The sequence below is a fragment of the Mustela putorius genome, unplaced genomic scaffold (genome assembly GCF_011764305.1).
Source record: "Mustela putorius furo isolate JIRA1106 unplaced genomic scaffold, ASM1176430v1.1 tig00000228_pilon_pilon_pilon, whole genome shotgun sequence".
Taxonomy (NCBI): domain Eukaryota; kingdom Metazoa; phylum Chordata; class Mammalia; order Carnivora; family Mustelidae; genus Mustela; species Mustela putorius.
The window spans coordinates 32,379,994-32,397,763 of NW_025421322.1; the positions used below are offsets into that span (position 1 = coordinate 32,379,994).

At 47.4% G+C, this 17,770-nt stretch overlaps 1 long non-coding RNA gene across 1 annotated transcript; it reads left to right on the forward strand.

The window, feature by feature from the left end:
* Positions 1 to 9,816: 9,816 nt before the first annotated feature.
* LOC101671078 lies at positions 9,817 to 17,387 on the forward strand. Its single transcript, XR_001178037.2, has 3 exons — positions 9,817 to 10,795; positions 11,181 to 11,311; positions 17,195 to 17,387. It is a non-coding gene; the product is annotated as an uncharacterized LOC101671078 (long non-coding RNA).
* Positions 17,388 to 17,770: the final 383 nt, after the last annotated feature.

The window sequence follows — 17,770 nt, forward strand, 5'->3', positions numbered from 1 at the left end:
ACAATAATTTGTCATCTGGGTACCCAGAAGCACCCTCTGTTAATAGTCTGGTGGCAACTATTGCTGAAGCTGTTGCAGCATGCCTGACCCGCAAACGGAGAAGACGGACGAGCAGCGTCCAGTAGGGCACCTCCCCCAGTGCTTCAGCCAGCCACGTGGTGGCAGGTTGATGCCATTGGACCTTGAAGTCATGATTTGGATGGGTGGGGATATGTCTCTGGCAGAAGAGATGCATTTTCTGGATACAAAGTTGCCTCCCCTGCCATCATGCTTCTGCCAACATCACTGTCCCTGGACTTACGGATACTTCTCTATCACAGGATTCCATGAAAATGCTTCTGACCAAATAACATAGCCTCAAAATGCTTGCTCTACACCTGGTTATAAATCTACCTCTGGGAGGAGCCAGTGAGACAGGTCTTCCCATTTTGCCAAGGCAAACCCCTGTTTGGGGTCTTGCAACAATTCAAGCCAAATGCACATAGATTTGGAAAGGAAGCGTCCCCTCTATGCATTCTTTATCCTTGAAAGCTTAACTACAGCAAATCCTCAGAAGTGCTGCGCTCCTTCCTTCCGCCATGCTTTTGCTTTGTTTTCCTTTTCCTGGACTTTACATCACTCTACTGTAGAACATAAGGAATCTTGATCCCTTGCAGGTGACATACCTTCATTCAGGAATGAATAAGAAGAAACAGGCAAAAGGACACCCTTGCACACATCACCCAAAGGAGGAGGTCAGCCTAAGCTATGGAATTAAGACCCTGATTCAAATTCTAGTGCTGGCTCTGTGACTTTGAGTTTGGTGACCTTGGACAAGTTATTGGACTGTTTCCTTATTGATAAAGTGGGTAATGTTTCCCAACCTCCCTACCTCTGACTTGGTCTGAACACCATTCAGGGATCCATGTTGAGGTAGAGCTTTGCAGTGTGGGATATACTGCACACATTTACTACATTACTCCTAGGAGTTTGGACATATAACTGGACAGCAGCTCAAGTCAGGCGTGATGGGGAATGAATGAGCTCAGAGCACAATGGCGCTCACCTTCACTCCGGATGGCAATAATTAAAGAACTTCTCTTAGATGGTTCTCAATTAGAAAAAGTGTTTCTTTTCTCTGCCTTGCATTTGCAATTCTTACGTTAACCTTTACATTTATTTTGGGTGTTTCTTGAACATCATTTTTTTTCTTTTTCTTTTGACTAATTATACAGGTATCCCCAGCTTTTCAAAAGTCTATGTGATGCCAGCTCACTTTTACAAAGGACCTACACGAGGACCTGTTTTCACTATCAGAGAAATCTCAAGAGAATTTTGCCTTTACAAAATAAAGGAGAAAGGAAGGAAGGCAGGAAGGCAGGCAGACATTACCATTCAATGTTTGCTTAGCAGAGAACCATGATAGAGGCAGTAAGCAGCCTGCGTGGGAAGAGTGGCGCCCCCCTGATCCTTCCCTGGGAACTACACTCAGCATCCTGATACCAAAGTGCCAGAGCTTTGAACTACATCTATAAACATCTGTGCTTTATCTCCATTTATTTTGGGCATCCATTAGCCAAATGTGTCCTAAGGTATCAGAAAAGACTAAGAGGTTTTTTCCCATGGTCTGGAAATGCTAAAAAAAAAAAAAAAAAAAAAAAAAAAAAAAAAAAAAAAAAAAAACACCTGTATAAATTAATTGCTTCTTTGCTTTATATAGTTTTGGCTTACCAAAGGTTTCATAGGAACAATCTACTTTCAGATAGTGGGGGACACATGTATTGCAGGGTAAAATATTCAGTTCACACATTATTGAATTCATTCATTCATCTTTCGAGCAAGCATTTACTGACTGCCTGTTTCATGAGTTGCTCTGTCTGTGGGAAACAGGAGGAGGAATAAAAGAAAATTGAATAATTACTTCCATATTTAGTTGAAAAGATGAGATAAACAAAGCAAATTAATTTACTCATTTCTGTATCATCATTGTATTTCAAGGACCTGACTCGTGATAGATGTTCATTCATCATCATTACTTAGATTTACTGAGTACTTACTGTGTGCCTGGCACTGAGCTAAGTGTTCTATATAGATGATCTCATTTAATCCTAGCAACAAAGTTATGAACTAGCGTTACAGTTATTGTTCTCTGTATTAACCATGATGAAATGATGCTTAGAAAGCCTAAGTACCCTGCTCAAGGTCACATGGCTAAGAAATAATGGCCATAGGACTCAAGCCCAGGTTATTTGGAGTCTGTGCTTTTAGGCAGTGAGTTGTGTAACTTTGGGAGAATGCTGTGCCAGGTGGGAGGCTCAGCACACACAAAGGTTGGGAGTCAAGACAAAGCATGAGGCTTCCAGGGCAAGATATTTGGAGGCACCCATGAATGCAGCGGGGGCCACGTGACGCAGTCTTGCCTAGGTGCCAGGCTTATGAACTTAGGGATCAGGAGGTGCTTTAAGCATACAGTGATGTGTCCCAGGTGGTTTCAGAAAGGGCTTTTCGTGACTCAGTAGGGGGCAGACTGAGAGTGGGAGAAACAAGTTCAATGAGAAGAGCTACAAGACATTGCCCAGCTGAGATGTTGAGGTCTGGAAGGAAAGTGGTGGGGGATCCTGGAGACAAGGGAGGATGATGGCCAGAGGTATTGAGGAAAGATAGCCCCCAAGAATTGGTACCTGGGGGAAAAAAAAACAAAAACAAAAACAAGGCAGGGCTGGGTCAGAGGTCACTTGGCATGTTAGTGGTAGAAACAAATTCACCCAATGCCCCGGCCTCCCTGTGTTCTGACCGTGGGTTCCCGAGGCTGAGCATCCATCCTGTGGCTCCAGTAATTGGCTCCCTGGGCAGTCTGTTCTTTTCTTTCTACCAAATTAAGCTCTTTCTCTCTGGGTCTTGATTGTTAAAACACCCTGTTTGCCCATGCCATTTACATATTCCAATTACCCACTGCCATTTCCCTGCTAATGAGCCCATGTACCTGCTTTCAAGAGCGTCTGGCCCGGAGCCTGCTTGTGCGGGAGGCTGGATGCTGTGGGCAAAGACACTATTCGCGGTGTCTTCAGACAAGGAGTGCCAGGGCCATTTTCTCACCTCCTTCCAGTCCTGATGGACTAGACCTTTTTGCCTCATTACCCACCCCCACAGACATTGCGATGCTCCGTTTACCTTAGTGACAAGAAGAAAAGCTCCATGCCAACTGGTGAAGTGCTCGGTGTTCTTACTGCATTCATCAAAGGCCCATTGTACCCTTAGCCAATCACATGCACAGAGCCTATTAGTCCAAGGTCTTCCCAATTTCCATCACTGAATTCTTTGCAGAAGGGAAGCTGATGCCTGGGTGCTAAGTAACTGGGCAGAGGATTATGGGTAGCTGCACAATGATGCCGAATAGGGAAAGCCTATTTTCAGAGAGCCTGCTTTGGGCAAGAATCCTCTCTCTGAAAAATGTTAAGTGTTTGACCCTGGACAGGTTAAATAACCAGTCTCAGTCTCGCCCATAAAATAGGAATGACAACTACCTTGAAGGGAGATTTCAGGAGTAAAAAAGATAACATTTGTAAACCTTTGGCACTTGGAGGTACTTGCTACGTGCTAACTGATATATTGTGAATACTTACCTGTTAATTATCATCAGATAAGAAGAAAAGTTTCAGGTGTCAAGTCCAATGTTGTTCCACCTTTGGTGACTGCCAGTTTATATCCCAGCCCATCCCACATAATATGACAAGACATATAACTAAAATTACGTTCTCCTGACATGGTGATACCTTCCGATATGTGCTGTTGCATATTTTATAAGATACTGATTTCAACCTGTATTAGTTTGCTAGCACTGCTTCAATAAACCCCACAGACAGGGTGGCTTAAAGAGCCGAAACTCATTTTCTCACAATTCTGGAAGTTAGACATCCAAGACCAAGCTGTTGGCAGGGCTGGTTTCCCCTGAGGCCACGCTCCTTGGCCTCTCACTGTGTCTTCACATGTTTTTTCCCTTTGTGTGCGTACCCTGTCATCTGTGAGTCCAAATCTCCTTTTCAGGGACACTAGTAAGATTGGACTAGAGCCGTCTGAACAGCTTCCTTTTCATCGACTCACCTGTTGAAAGGTCCTGTCTCCAAATACAGTCACATCTGGAAGGACTAGAGGTTAGAGAGTACACATATAAATTGGGGGAGTAGGGGAGGCCAATTTGGCCCATAACATGAACCCACCACAAAGACTTCACATTCCACTAAGGGATCATGAACCGAACCTATAAAATGTTCATCTGTTTCAATCTCTAGCCACATTCTCTGGTCTCCGCTGGAATACGGTTGGCCAATTGTCTTCCAAGGGATGCCTTTACCGTGCTACCGCTATACCAACCACTTGCTGAGCACATGCCCTGTGGCAGGGCCCTGTACTGAGCACTTTTCCTTCCCTGCCTAATTCAGTTGTCACAACCACCCAATGAAGTAGGTTCAACACAACTGTACTGTTAAGAACCTATGTGGATTGGGGTGCCTGGGTAGTGCAATGGGTTAAGTGTCTGACTCTTGGTTTCAGCTCAGGCTGAGATCTCAGGATCCTGAGACTGAGCCCTGTGTCAGACTTTGCACACAGCGTGGAGTCTACTTGAGTGTCTTTCCCCCTCTTCCCCTCCCGTTCATGCTCTCTCTCTCTCTCTCCCTCTCTCAAATAAAAAAGTCCTTAAAAAAAAAAAAAAAAAGGTGTGTGGATTGCCCAAAGGTGTGTGGAATGTATGTAAATCAAAGGATGGTAACTGAGCAAAGACTCAAACCCAGATTTTTCTCGAAAGCCCAGAAGGTGCTATCCCCATTACTGGGAAGTTTTTCATGGCAAGATGAAATTTTCCTCAGGGAATGTGAAAATATCGTAAGATGCTACAATTCTGGTGTCTATGTTTTGGTCCCAGCACTGGCCCACCATGGCCATTGGCCTTGGAGAAGCCGTGTCAGTTCTTAGACTCAATTTCTCCTTCAGGAAAATGGAGATGTTACTAATATTTTCCTCACATGGTTGTGGTGAAGTTCAAAGCTAACTCTAGAGACCCAAAGGATGTAATGTCACATTACAGGTAGATTTGAGGACCACATTATTATTTATTTTTTATTTTTTAAGATTTTATTTATATTTGTTTGGGGCAGAGCAGAGGGAGAGGGAGAGAAAATCCTGAGCAGACTCCACTCTGAGCACAGACTTTGACACATGACTTGATCTCATGACTCTGATCTCATGATCAGAGTCAAATCAAGAGTTGGTTGCAACCAACTGAGCCACCTGGGTGCCTCTGGGGGCCACACTATTACTACTATCCTAACCATTGTTAATCTCTTTGAACCTGATTTCCCAGTTTTACTACCTCTGCCTGAAATATTAAAACTTATAGTCATAATGATAACTTCCTCAGAAGCTTACAGAAAGAAGAGCTCACTTAATACATGTACAACACTACATTATTTAAAATTCCATTGTTTTGACTTTTCTTTTGATGCTACAAATTGATGAAGAAAAACTGCAAAGACTACATCAGCCTTATTCCTCCAAGGAAGCACCCTGTAAATTTTATCAAACGACCTCATACAGGCTTCATAAGTGGAAGTTCCAGCCAGGATTTGCAAACCCTTGTGTTTTGGGAGAGCAGGCCAGTGACCCAAAAGCAGTTTCTGGAGAGTGTAGTGCACAGCACCTGCCACCAGAGGGGGCAATTCATAAATGGTAGCACAGCAAGTAGGCTTGAGGCCATGGTGGCCAGAAAGAGGAGGAAAAATGGAATTAAGAGGAGGAGGAGACCTCGGGCCACAAACTGTTCCCCATTTCCTAGGCTTCACTGAGGCCACACTTGGACACAGCCCTACCCCAGGAGGAAATTCCGAGCTCTGTGAATCTGTCACTCCCGCCCTTGTGTCAAACTTTCTCCTTGGGTGATACCCCAACGGATGTCCTTCTTCATTTTTGGTTGTTGACCATAAGGTGTCTTTTCTGTGAAATAAACAAGAATAAACACCGTGTCAAAATAATTCATTAATCATTATATGACATCTATCATGTGTGTGCCATATTAGAGCTGTTATCTTCTTTTAACTTAAACAATTTCTCAGAATTCTTTGACCAAAATCATACCAGGCCCATAAGTATTACGTCATTTTACTTTACTTACAAAAGATGCTATTTTACCGCTCCGCAGTATCCCCCCTGCCACCCCGCCCAGGCATGGTTCTGCAAACCTAAAGGGCTATACGATGCCCTATTTAAGAAATGTGTTCTTCAACAGACTTTCAGGGCTAGCATTTGACACCACAAGTGAGCATAAAATATCTCCATGAGAGTCCCACCACAACTGACAGATTATGTCACGAAACCAAGCATCAGCATGAGCTCATTTCCAGACTTAACCTTTTGTTGGCCAAAATAGTTTTCTTTCACTTCTGGAAAAGGGGGCAGGTGGTCACAACTGATCTCTACACTTAAAACACTCCTAGTCCTGTGTGTTTGCATAGTGCCTCTCTGTCCACATTTTTTTCTTTCAGATCTTAGCACAACTTGATATGGATGGAAAATTAGGTGAATGATCACTGCTCAACAAATATTTATCCACCACATCCTTGGGAGCACGACATTTCCCACTAATGTTGGGCTTGTTCCTATGACTTGCTTTGGCTGATGGAAAATGGGCAGAAGTGAAAACACACCATTTCCCAGGTGAGGCCTTAAGAGATATAGCACTTTTGAGCTTGCTTCTCTGGAAGTCCAGGCCTCCACTCTGAGCACAGCTTGCTCCAGAAATCTGCTGCCCCCTTCAGTCTGGGCTCCAGAATGACAGAGGTGGAGCAGAGCCATCCCACAGCCTCCAGACCCGTGACGGATGAATAAACGCTTATTACTGAAAGCTATTGGAATTTCTGTGGTTTTCTATATCGGGAAAATTAGAAATCAGCAAAAGAGATTACGTGGAGTCATTTTGGTGGAGTGCTGAAAGCCCCCTGGGGATTTTCTGACCTATAGACGTCTATACTTTTGACTGATGTCCTGTGAAAGATGCTATTTTACCATTCCGCAGGGTCAAAAGTTAACTTGAAAACGGATACCAGTGCAGATGAATTTTGTGCTGTGGATTTGTGTCCTATGGAAAAGATAACCCCAAACTTTAAATTTTATGGTCTGTTGAGTATTAACCTGTTTTGCATCTTTCAGAAAATTCATTTCAGCATTCCAATTGTCCATATATCCCTCTGTTCAAGATCTCCTTTGAACTGGTCTCAACGTCTTACTTATTCTCTCATTACTTAATGAGTTGTATAAAAATCTTTGACATGTATCCAGTTAAACATGCATGAGAGTTATGTTTTAAGTTACAATGAACTCCAGCCATTGTTACAAAGCATTAGCTGACTGATACACTGGGGTTCTAGTACAGTTTTAGTTATTAATTTGTTGAACAACTTGGAGAAGACGCACAGCCCATCTAGGCCTTAGAGTCTCTATCTGTAAAGTGAGGGTTTGGGACAGTTCATTTATCCATTCAGTCCTAAAGTTGGTCCTCCCAAGGTCTTGATGGGGGCCAGGTAAGGGAAGGGAAGTGTTATAAATCCATTTCACAGGTAGAGATGCTGAGAGTCAGAAAGGTTTAACTATTTCATCAAGGTCACAGGATACCTCTGCCTCCCAGGTTAGTTCACCATCTGCTGGACCACACCAAAGGGACCACAGATAAAAGGCTTTCAAGAGCTACTATTTAAATTCTTGCTTAGAGAAAAGAGCAGTGTGCAGAGTCTCAAAAACTGAATGTGACTCTTTGCTTCACTAATTAGTAGTTGCTAAACTTTGGGCAAACTGATAAATAACATTGAATCTCAGTGTTCTGATATGTATAATGGGGATAAAAATGTGTACTCTATGATGTGGCTGTGAAATGACAAAAGAAATGATTATTGTCCACTCCAGATCTAACACAAAGGAGGAGCTCTACGCATGCCAACTTGCCTTCCATCCCTTCCAGCAGAGCCAGAAGAATACTGGGTCAAACCAGCTCAACTCCTGGCTCTGCCACTTTTGGGCTGTGACCTTGGGCAGGTGTTCAATCACCCTGTGCCTTCATTCTGCCATATATAAATTGGAGTTGCGAGTACTACTTCTCAGTGCCGTTCTGAAGATTACAGAGGTTCTGAGCATGGATGGGTGCAATTCAGATGCTAAGAACCATTGTTCTTGTCATTAATGGATGTTAAAAACATGCAGACAGAGTGAAGGTCAAGGACAACACCAACAAAGACTTTTGTATGGGATTCTGAACAGAACCTGCTTTGCAAGCAGGATTCACATCAACAGGGATTCAGACCAAGGACTATAGATTTGGGGAGTCCTGTTATCAGCTGAAAGGAGCAGAATTACCAGGTGAAAGAGCTCCTGCCTCATCAAGAAACTGCGTAAATCCTAATTCCAAAAAATGTTAATGGAAAGTATTATGTATTTATATGCAGTACTAAAAGATTTATGCCAGTCTTAATGGCTGGAGATGTCCTTCAAATTTTCCATCTGCCTTGGAATAGGTCTAATGTGATAACAAACAGGAAATCGGCTGGGCTAAAGGACACGCAGTTCTGTTTTGAACCATAAAATATATGAGGCTGCTGACATTGCATATTAATTAGCTGATCTTTTCCTTTCCAAATTAAGAGCTCAGTTTTGTATTACTTGCACGGACACAGCGCTCGGCCCTCTGGTTTTGGATGCCAGGAGATCTCATTCACTAAATATGTTCGGAGCACCTAAGAGTTTCTAGGATCTTCCAGGCTTGGCAGGGAGCAAGGTAAGACCGCACTCAAACCGCGGAACATCTCTCACTACCTAGGAAGGTGATGGAAAAGGAGGAGACAAAAGAAAAAAGTGATTGCAGTCGACTGTGCCCGAAATATGAAGGTTTTTCCAGGCTTTTCGAAGGCGTCCGGTGTGACTTTCACCTGGGAACCGCGTGAGCCTCACATTCTGTCCTTGCTTTGGCCACAAGGAGACGGAGAGCTGGTTCTTCTGTGTCCATGTTTGAAAACTCATTTATTGGGGCGCCTGGGTGGCTCAGGGGGTTAAGCCTCTGCCTCTGGCTCAGGTCATGACCCCAGGGTCCTGGGATCGAGCCCCGCATCGGGCTCTCTGCTCGGCAGGGAGCCTGCTTCCTCCTCTCTCTGCCTGCCTCTCTGCCTGCTTGTGATCTCTGTCTGTCAAATATATAAGTAAAATCTTAAAAAAAAAAAAAAAAAAAAAAAAGAAAGAAAGAAAGAAAGAAAACTCATTTATTCATCTCCCAAACTACTAAGCAACCGCTGTAGGCCATGTTCTCTGCGCGACACCAGAAAGAGTTATAAGCAAAAGAGGCAAAACCTGTGCGCTGGGAAAGCCGGCGCTCAGGTAAGGGAGGCCAACCGCAAGGCCGCAGACATGGAAGCAGGGGCGCCGGCGCCGGCCCCGTGTGCCGTGGAGCCGGTCGCCCCGAGCGCCCCGGGCGCAGCGACGGCGCTTTCGTTAGGCTCGTGGATTCGGAGTCAGGAACTGCGGCGCCCCGGGCGGCCGGCCGGCTTCTGCTCCGCGAGGGGAGGGCCTCCGAAGAGGAGAGTCGGGGGAGGCGGCGGACCACCGCGGACGCGAGGATCCACTCCCAAGGCGGCTTGGTCAGGGGGACGCTGGGGGCGCTGCCGGCCGGAGCCGCTGCACCGGGCCCCTCCGGACGGTCCCCTCGGGGAAGTCCCGTTTCTCACGGGGCAGCGCGCAGTCCGCGGGGTGAGGCAGAAGCTACGCGGCCGTTCGTGACCGGCCTCAGGAGCCACTCGGGGTCGCTTCCGGTGGGCTCCGTCGGTTGGAGCCGTCAAAAAGGCCCTCGGACTTGGACGGCTCCTGACTCAGCGGAAGAGCGTGAAAGGGTCGGTGACTCGTTCTCACACCACCCCTTCCTTCAGGGTCAATACACGACCGTCGCGAAGCGCTTCAGACGTGGGGTCCGTTAGGCCAGGAGCTCAACCCGGACTCAGCCAGGTCTCTGCATGTCCTTAGCGCACGTGATTGGATGCTTCAGCGCACGTGATTGGATGTTTTGGTGCACGTGATTGGACGCTTCAGTGCACGTGACTGGCTACTTTAGTGCGCGTGATGGGCTGTTTCCGGGCACGTGACTGGATGCTTAGGGAGCGTTAGTTCCTGGGCGAGGCGCTGGGGACTCCGTGTGGAACGAGGAAGATGCAGTCCTCCTGCCCCGCGCGCTCGCGGCCGGTAGCAGAGCCAGGTGGCTGCGCTCCCCTCGCGCATGCCGCGGATGAGGGCCGTGGCCATGGGCGTGTGGTGCCCCGGAGCTCCGAAGACCCTCCTTCTGAGGCTGAGCGAGGCTTCGGTGCGACCAGCAGCCCGAAGGAGCGCCCCGCCGTGCCTTCACACCACCTTATTTTAGGACTCTGGAAAGCACGCACGCTCTGCGGCCCCTCCGGGCCGGACTTCAGAATCCGGCAGGTCAGAGAAGCGGTCTCGCGTTCCGGCCGCGGCCCCCTCGGAAGTGGATACCGCGGCCCAGGAAGCGCGTCCCCTGCGGCGTCGTGTGACGTCACGCCCCCCCCCACAACGTCACAAGAGTTGCCGAAATGTTGCCTGATGGCTGTGCTTACGGTTGCATCCTGTCAGCCCCGCCCACGGCCTGACTGTGCCACCTCTCCTGCCCCGCCGCACGGACCGCTCCAGCATCCGCCGTAAGGTCCGCGTTGATTCCGCTGCTAGAACGTGAACTCCGCGGGGGCAGGGCGTCTTTGGCTCTCCCTGATGTTCTGCACAAGAAGTAAGGGAATAAATGACTGCCTTGGGATTGGCGGGGGAGGGGGGGGGCAGAAAGATGGGCAGGGGTCTCTGGGAGCCAGGGTAAAGAATTTTATTTTTTCAGGGCGCCCGATGGCTCAGTTGTTAAGCATCTGCCTCTGGTCATGGTCCCAGGGTCCTGGGATGGAGCCCTGCGTCGCTCCCTGCTGGGCTTGAAGCCTGCTTCTCCCTCTACCACTTCCATTGCTTGTGTTCCCTCTCTGGCAGTGTCTCTCTCTCTGTCCAATAAATAAAATCTTTTTTTTAAAAAAAAGTTTTATTTTTTCTTAAATCTCTCTGATGCACATTATAGGATTTCATGACATGAACTGATTAACATTTTTTCTTTTATTCCGGCTGCCTTGCAGAAAATGGAATATCCCAGATCCGGATGAGATGGAAGGAAGGAGTGAGGGGCCATCTCAGGTGCTGGGAGACATGCTGGTGGTGTGGACCACGGAGGTGATACTGGAGGTGATGCGGTATGGACAGATTTAGGGTATGCACAGCAGGGAGAGCTGCAGAACATGCAATGGGCTGACTAAAGTGAACAGAAGAAGGATATTGAAGACAGCGAGGAGGTTTTTGATTTAAGTAATTGGGTATAATGTGGTGTCACTGATGAGTAAGACTAGGAAGAAACAGGAAGAAACAGAAGGGGTATGTGGGGGTGTTACTGGGAGGGTGGCAGAAAGTCAAGATTATATCTGGGCCTTGTTAATTGTGAAGGTTAATAGGTATCACCTAGAGAATTCTCCATCTAGAATCTATCTTAATTTTCCTAAGGAAATAATCAAAGATGCCCACCAAGATTCAAACAAGTTCTTTACTTCATTATTTGTAAGTCAAAAGCTGGACGCTATCATGATGTGCAGCATTATAAGGCTGGAGGACTAGCCATCCTTCAATGTGTTATTTATGAAGCCTATAATGAAACCAGAAAATTCTCATTTAAATAATTAAATGAATGAATGGGTGAATGTTTATTGCTGTGTATTTATTACTAGTTTGATAAGTGTTAGGAGAGAAATGACCAAGAAATACTCATACTGTAACTCATGTAACTCATGTAAACCCTGTAACTCATGGAAATTCAGAATTGGAAGAAACCTTAGTGGGGCATCATTCCAGAAAACATGTTCTCGAAGGATCGGTGAAGCCTGGAGGGCCAAAAGGTTCTCGTTGAGGCTACAAAACTTGATTCTATTAGCGGGGAAAGACTTGAACTGAGAAGGACCCATGTCCCAGTCTCTGCTTCTGTTGCTGATAGTCCGGGCTGGGTGACCTTGGGCTCACCTCTGAACCTCTCTGAGCTCAGTTTCTTCCCAGCTGAATAAAACAGTTGCTAATCCTTGGATTCCTTACTTCTCAGAGCTTCAGTGGTTTAGATGCCACAGACTTCCTATATAGTATGGAGTATTTTGGCTGGAAGGAGCTGTGGGGTTCCGCCCTTCCAGCACACTCATGATGCAGCTGAGGGGCGGAAGGCGGTGACCTGGCCAAGGGCACACAACTCTTCCCTAAATGTCAGTTTATAAGCTTCAGCAGAAGAGGCCAATGCAAACAGAGGGCATAGAAATGGGGCCACTAGAAGAAAAACTAGTGACAGGGGAAAAAAAATCAATTAACTTTGGTATTAAAACATTCAACCGTAACTTTAATTTCAAAGGAAATATTTCTAGCTTTATCTACGAGGTCCATTAGACAACTGGAAGATATATGTGCGTCAGTCATCAAGGTTTAATAAAACTAGGCTTCTGTGAAACTTTTGCTTCCTATCTCCTGCTTGCCCCCAACTACCGGTCCATCCTCCACAAAGGGTGCCCAAAGCGATCATCCAGAATGCAAATGTGATTATGTCCACACATGTCTCTTCCTTGCTCAACGGGCCCCCATTTTCTGTGGGGTAAAGACTCGGGTCCCCAGACCTGGCCCTCTCTACCTCCTCCAGCCCCTTCTCTTGCCTTGCCCAGCCTTCTGCTGGTGCCTGCCTGACCCTGCACGTGTCAGGGGATATCTCAACCCTCCCAACTGTGCTTGTGCACTTGTCTTGTCCTTGAGCGCCTTTCCTCACCGGGCTGTCCAAGCAAACATCTACTCATCTTTCCAGACTCAGCTGAACAGTGTCCTCTATGAAGTCTTTCTGACCGCTCTCACCCTGGGTTGATTTTTGCTGCCTTTCCCCTTTGTGACTGTTGAAACTGTGCCCAAACATGCTGCCATCTCCCTAGCATAGCAATTCCCTGCATTTATCTCTTTATTTGTCTAGGTCCCAGAATCGACTAAAAGTTCCTTCAATGCTAGAGACTCTGTTATTTCATCTCTGTATCCCCAGGACCTATCAGGATATTTTTATTAACCCACAATACAAATTCATTCTGTTTCTTCTTCGTTCCCTGTGCTCTTTTTTTTTTTTTAATTGTTATTGCCAGATTTCTTTCTTTTTTTTTTTTAAGATTTTATTTATTTATTTTACAGAGAGAGATCACAAGTAGGCAGAGAGGCAGGCAGAGAGAGAGGGAAGCAGGCTCCCCGCTGAGCAGAGAGCCCGATGCAGGACTCGATCCCAGGACCCTGAGATCATGACCCGGGCCGAAGGCAGTGGCCTAACCAACTGAACCACCCAGGCACCCTTCCCTGAGCTCTCTTAAGCACTGGGATGGGGGCAGGTAGAGCAGAGTGGCAGGGACCATACTCCCCTTCTCCCATGGTGGTAGGGAGTTAATCTCTGTAAATACACACCCAACTAAGGAGCACAGTTGTCAGCCTCTCTTGTAGTTATGGGGTCATGTGAAGAAGTTCTTGCTAATAGGACATGGATGGAAGTGATGTGCTCACATTCTGGGTCATGATCTGAAAGGGGAAAAGAGTCTTCCTTCCCCCACCTTTTTCTGCTGGTTTGAGTGTTGACATGATGGCAGGAGCCAGAGCAGCCATGTAGGGTCATGAGATGGAAGCTGCATGCTGAGGTGGCAGAACAGGAATTAGCAGTAGGCTCCCATACCATCCCTGAGCTGCCTCTAACCTCACAGGAGAAAGAGTCATTACTATGTGGCTTGTTTATAATAGTGTATTTGGAGGCTGTCGGTAATTTTGGCTGCTATAAAAAATAATCTGGACTGGGTGGCTGATACACAGCAGATATGTATTTCTCACTGTCGTGGAGGCTGGGAAGTCTAAGATCAAGGCACTGGCAGACTCAGTGTCTGGTGAGGCTCACTCCCCTGTTCCTAGACAGCCGTCTTCTTACTGTGTCTGCACATGGAGGAAGGGCCAGGAATCTCCCTAGGGTTTCCTGTATGAGGGCACTAATTCCATCATGAAGGCTCCACTCTCATGACCTAATCACCCTCGAAATGCCCCTACTCCCAATCCCATCACGTTAGGAATTAGGTTTCACCATGGGAATTTCGGGAGGACACAAATATTCAGTCTATAGTCAGCTCCTCTGTAACAGCACCCTACCCTGCTCCTTGCTCATATAAATGGTCGTCTCAAGCGGACATGATCTCTTCACCGACTGAACACGTGGCTTAACAAGTGAGCAAGTGAATGAGTGAGTGAACAATAGAGTTCAGGGTCTAAGCAGATCCAGCTAGGAAAAAAAAAATTCTTTGCCACAATAGGCAGATAGCATCATATGCTGTGAGGCGGACATTCTTTGGAGCTGGTGCGTCAGACAGCGGGCTAAGCGTTCCTGCCTCACGACTTCGTCTGCCTTTCCTTCTTTCTACAAAGCTACTGTGATCCTTTCATTCTTCCCGCACACATTGTCCTTACTCGGTTCCCTCCTCGCCTTTCCCTAAGCCAGAGCTGCAACTCGGGTGCTCATTACCTCTTACCTAAACCGGGGCACCAGCTGCTGAACCGGCCTCTCCACCTCCAGTCCTTCCCCAGAGCTGTTGCCATGGTAATTTTCCCCTGGCACAGCAATGATCAAAACCTTTCAGGGCTCCCCATGGCCTTCAGGTAAAAGGCCAGCCTCCTTCAATGAGCTCCAAGCTTTGGTCTCCCGCTCACCGATGCCGTTTTCCTGTCCCACAACATACTTTGCCACCTCCTCTCTGGGTGCCTTTTTCCAAGCTGACCCCTTCCCTAGAGGGCCTTCTTCCTCCAGCTTCACTCCTCTCTCTGCCTATTAAAATCCTACCTTTCTTTCAATATTCAGAAAATTCTTTCTCTTTTTGAGGTGGGGTTTTTTTTGTTTTGTTTTGTTTATGTTTTAGGGTCAAAAGTACTCTAGTCTCTCTGTGGACATTCCCAGCCTGTGGATTCCCTAATACAGCATCTGTCACACTGGGATTAGGATTGGATGCAGGGTGCACAGAGGGGAAAGATAAAGCAAGCACTAATGTCACAACAATGACAATAATGTCTAACCATTTGCTGAGGGCTTTTGCTACGGGCCCAGCTTCTCCCAAGTGCATTAGCTACCTTAGAACATCGGCGGCTTGCATCAGCCCTGGGTGGGGGCGGAGGTGGGGGGGGGGGGTAGGTACCCTCTTCTCCACTTTAGAGACGGGGAAGTCAAAGATGCGAAGAAGTTACCTGCTCAGGGTGACACTGCTGGGACTCTGAATCTTGACCTGACTGCTTACCAGACACGTGAATTTAGGCAGGTCATTTCAGCTCTCAGAGCCTTAGTGTCCTCACTTCTCAACACAACATTATACGGCCTGACATTCAGGGTCATGCCCAGATGAGATCCTGGGTGTAGGGGGCACTCAAGACGCCCTCCTATCTGCAGGATTATGGCTCAGAAGTCGTCTGTCCATGGCTTCTCTATGCCCCTGTTGATGGTAGGTCCCTGCAAAATGTCTGCTTCTGCAGAGCTTGCTTTGTCTTAGGGGTCACAGTCCTGGTCATACTGTGTCCACCACCTCTCAGTACAAGACACAGTAATGGAGGGACTGAGGCTGGGAGTGCCAGCTGTCCACCGGTAACTCCCTTCTCTACTGTTACCTTAGTAACAGCATTACAGTTTAATCTAACACAGGCATTTGCATGCCTCCCTCGGTGCTAGACCAGACCTTATAACCCAGTTCAGGCCAATGTTCTCAGAGCAGAAGGGATGCCAAGTGCCTCTCCCCCAACCCCGCCACCCCTGCCTTCCTGCCCCGGGGATGAGGGTGTGGCAATGAGTCTGAGGCACCGTGCAGGTGGGGAGGAGTCATAAGAGTGCGTGAAGACTGACGCCAGAGAAAAATTAACTCATGAATTCTTTAAGCCCCTGTATTTGGACCTCTGTTGCAGCCGCCAAAACTGTACCCCAACTGGCATTGCCCGGTGAGGCCAGGGGAGCCCAGCTGCCCTGCTTCCTGGTCGGGTGACCTGGGGAAGGTCCTTCAACCCTCAGGGCCCAGTTCCTTCATCTCCAGATTGCCACAGCAAGGGTACCCATGCCATGGGGTTGTCCTGAGGATACATGAGGTCCCATGTGCAGCACAGTGCTGGGCACACTCTGAGAGCGCAATAAATTGTAGTGATTATTGTTGTTAGAAGTCAGCTAAAATTGTAGCTTTCCAGATACCTACCCTGGATCTAGCTGGGGTGCTGCTCCCGCTCTTGAAATAGATGGTACAGTGATCTCATTTTCCGATGTTTATAGAATCGACTGCCCAGATATGTTTCTCTCCAGTCCCTCCTGCTGGTGGTGTCATTGCCCTCCTCCCCTAGCCTTGTGTGGAGCGAGGCAGGGCTCATCTCAGTCCCAGCAGGAGAGCAGGGGAAAGTCACACCACTGTTTCCAAAACATAGCTCTGAAGGGCTGGTGGGTCTGTGGGGTGGATAGTCGGCTCAGCAGGGGCCAGTGCTGGAAACGTGTTCTTCTCCCATGGGGATGCCTGCGTGGCTCAATTCATTAAGCGTCTGCCTATGGCGCAGGTCATGATCGCAGGGTCATGGGATCGAGTCCCTCATCAGGTTCCTTGCTCAGTAGGGACCCTGCTTCTCCCTCTGCGTGCCATTCCCCCTGCTTGTGCGCATGCGCTCTCGCTCGCTCTCTGGCAAATAAATAAATAAATAAATACTTAAAAAATAAGTAAATAAAAGGGGTAGCTCCCCTAGCCTGGTGCTCTCTCTTGGCACAACACTCTGTGCAGCCCATGTAATCCTCATCCTGCCCTCTGGGATCCGGGCTCCAGATACAGTTACACGGATGTGAACGGTAAGGGTGAAGGATGTAAAATGATTGGCTCAAGGTCACGCATCTGGACAGTGAAAGACTAGGGTGGTACGGAATGCCAGAAGAGCTCTCCGGCTTTAATTAGAACAGCTTGCTCCCTGAGGAGGAGAGAGCGCCAGTGTGCAACATTGATTTATTTCGGTTTGGGGGGTAATTCTCTTCTGAATCATATTTCTGCCCTCTTCTACCTGCCTTTAGCGATGAAGCCCCAAGAGACATCACTGCCCCTGGCATTCCCAATGTGTGCCTCCTGGGTCATCTGATTTCCGTCCTGCGAATGCTGCTGTCCTGCCAAGCCACAGGCTTTCCTGCACCACAGATTCTATTTTGCTCGCAGGTCATATTCAGGTTTAAATGAAAGAGAATCCAGATAGTAGGAATGGATATTTTCTTAAAGAAATAAAAATGGAGTGCTGTATAAATTGTACATCTGTGTGTAGGGCCTCTGGGGGATAGCACTGGGTCCCATGGTTTGCACGCCCTTGTCCCAGGGCCCAGGGAGGGTCACAGGCTCACAACCGGTGAACACAGGAGGACACCGCGGTTCAAAGAGGTCACCCAGGTAAGGTTCTGTGCTGCTGGCCCCAGCTGCTACCTTAAAAGCTTAATTACAATCTGTTTCGGATGTGGAAATTGCATCTAAAACTGCATCTGGGGGAGAAAAAACCTCTGCTGATAAAAATAACAAACAAAAATATGCCCAAAGCAGTGTTATATTAGAAAAATCATTGATAAGGGATCCAACGATTCTTGGTTCTAAGCCTTGATCCTCTG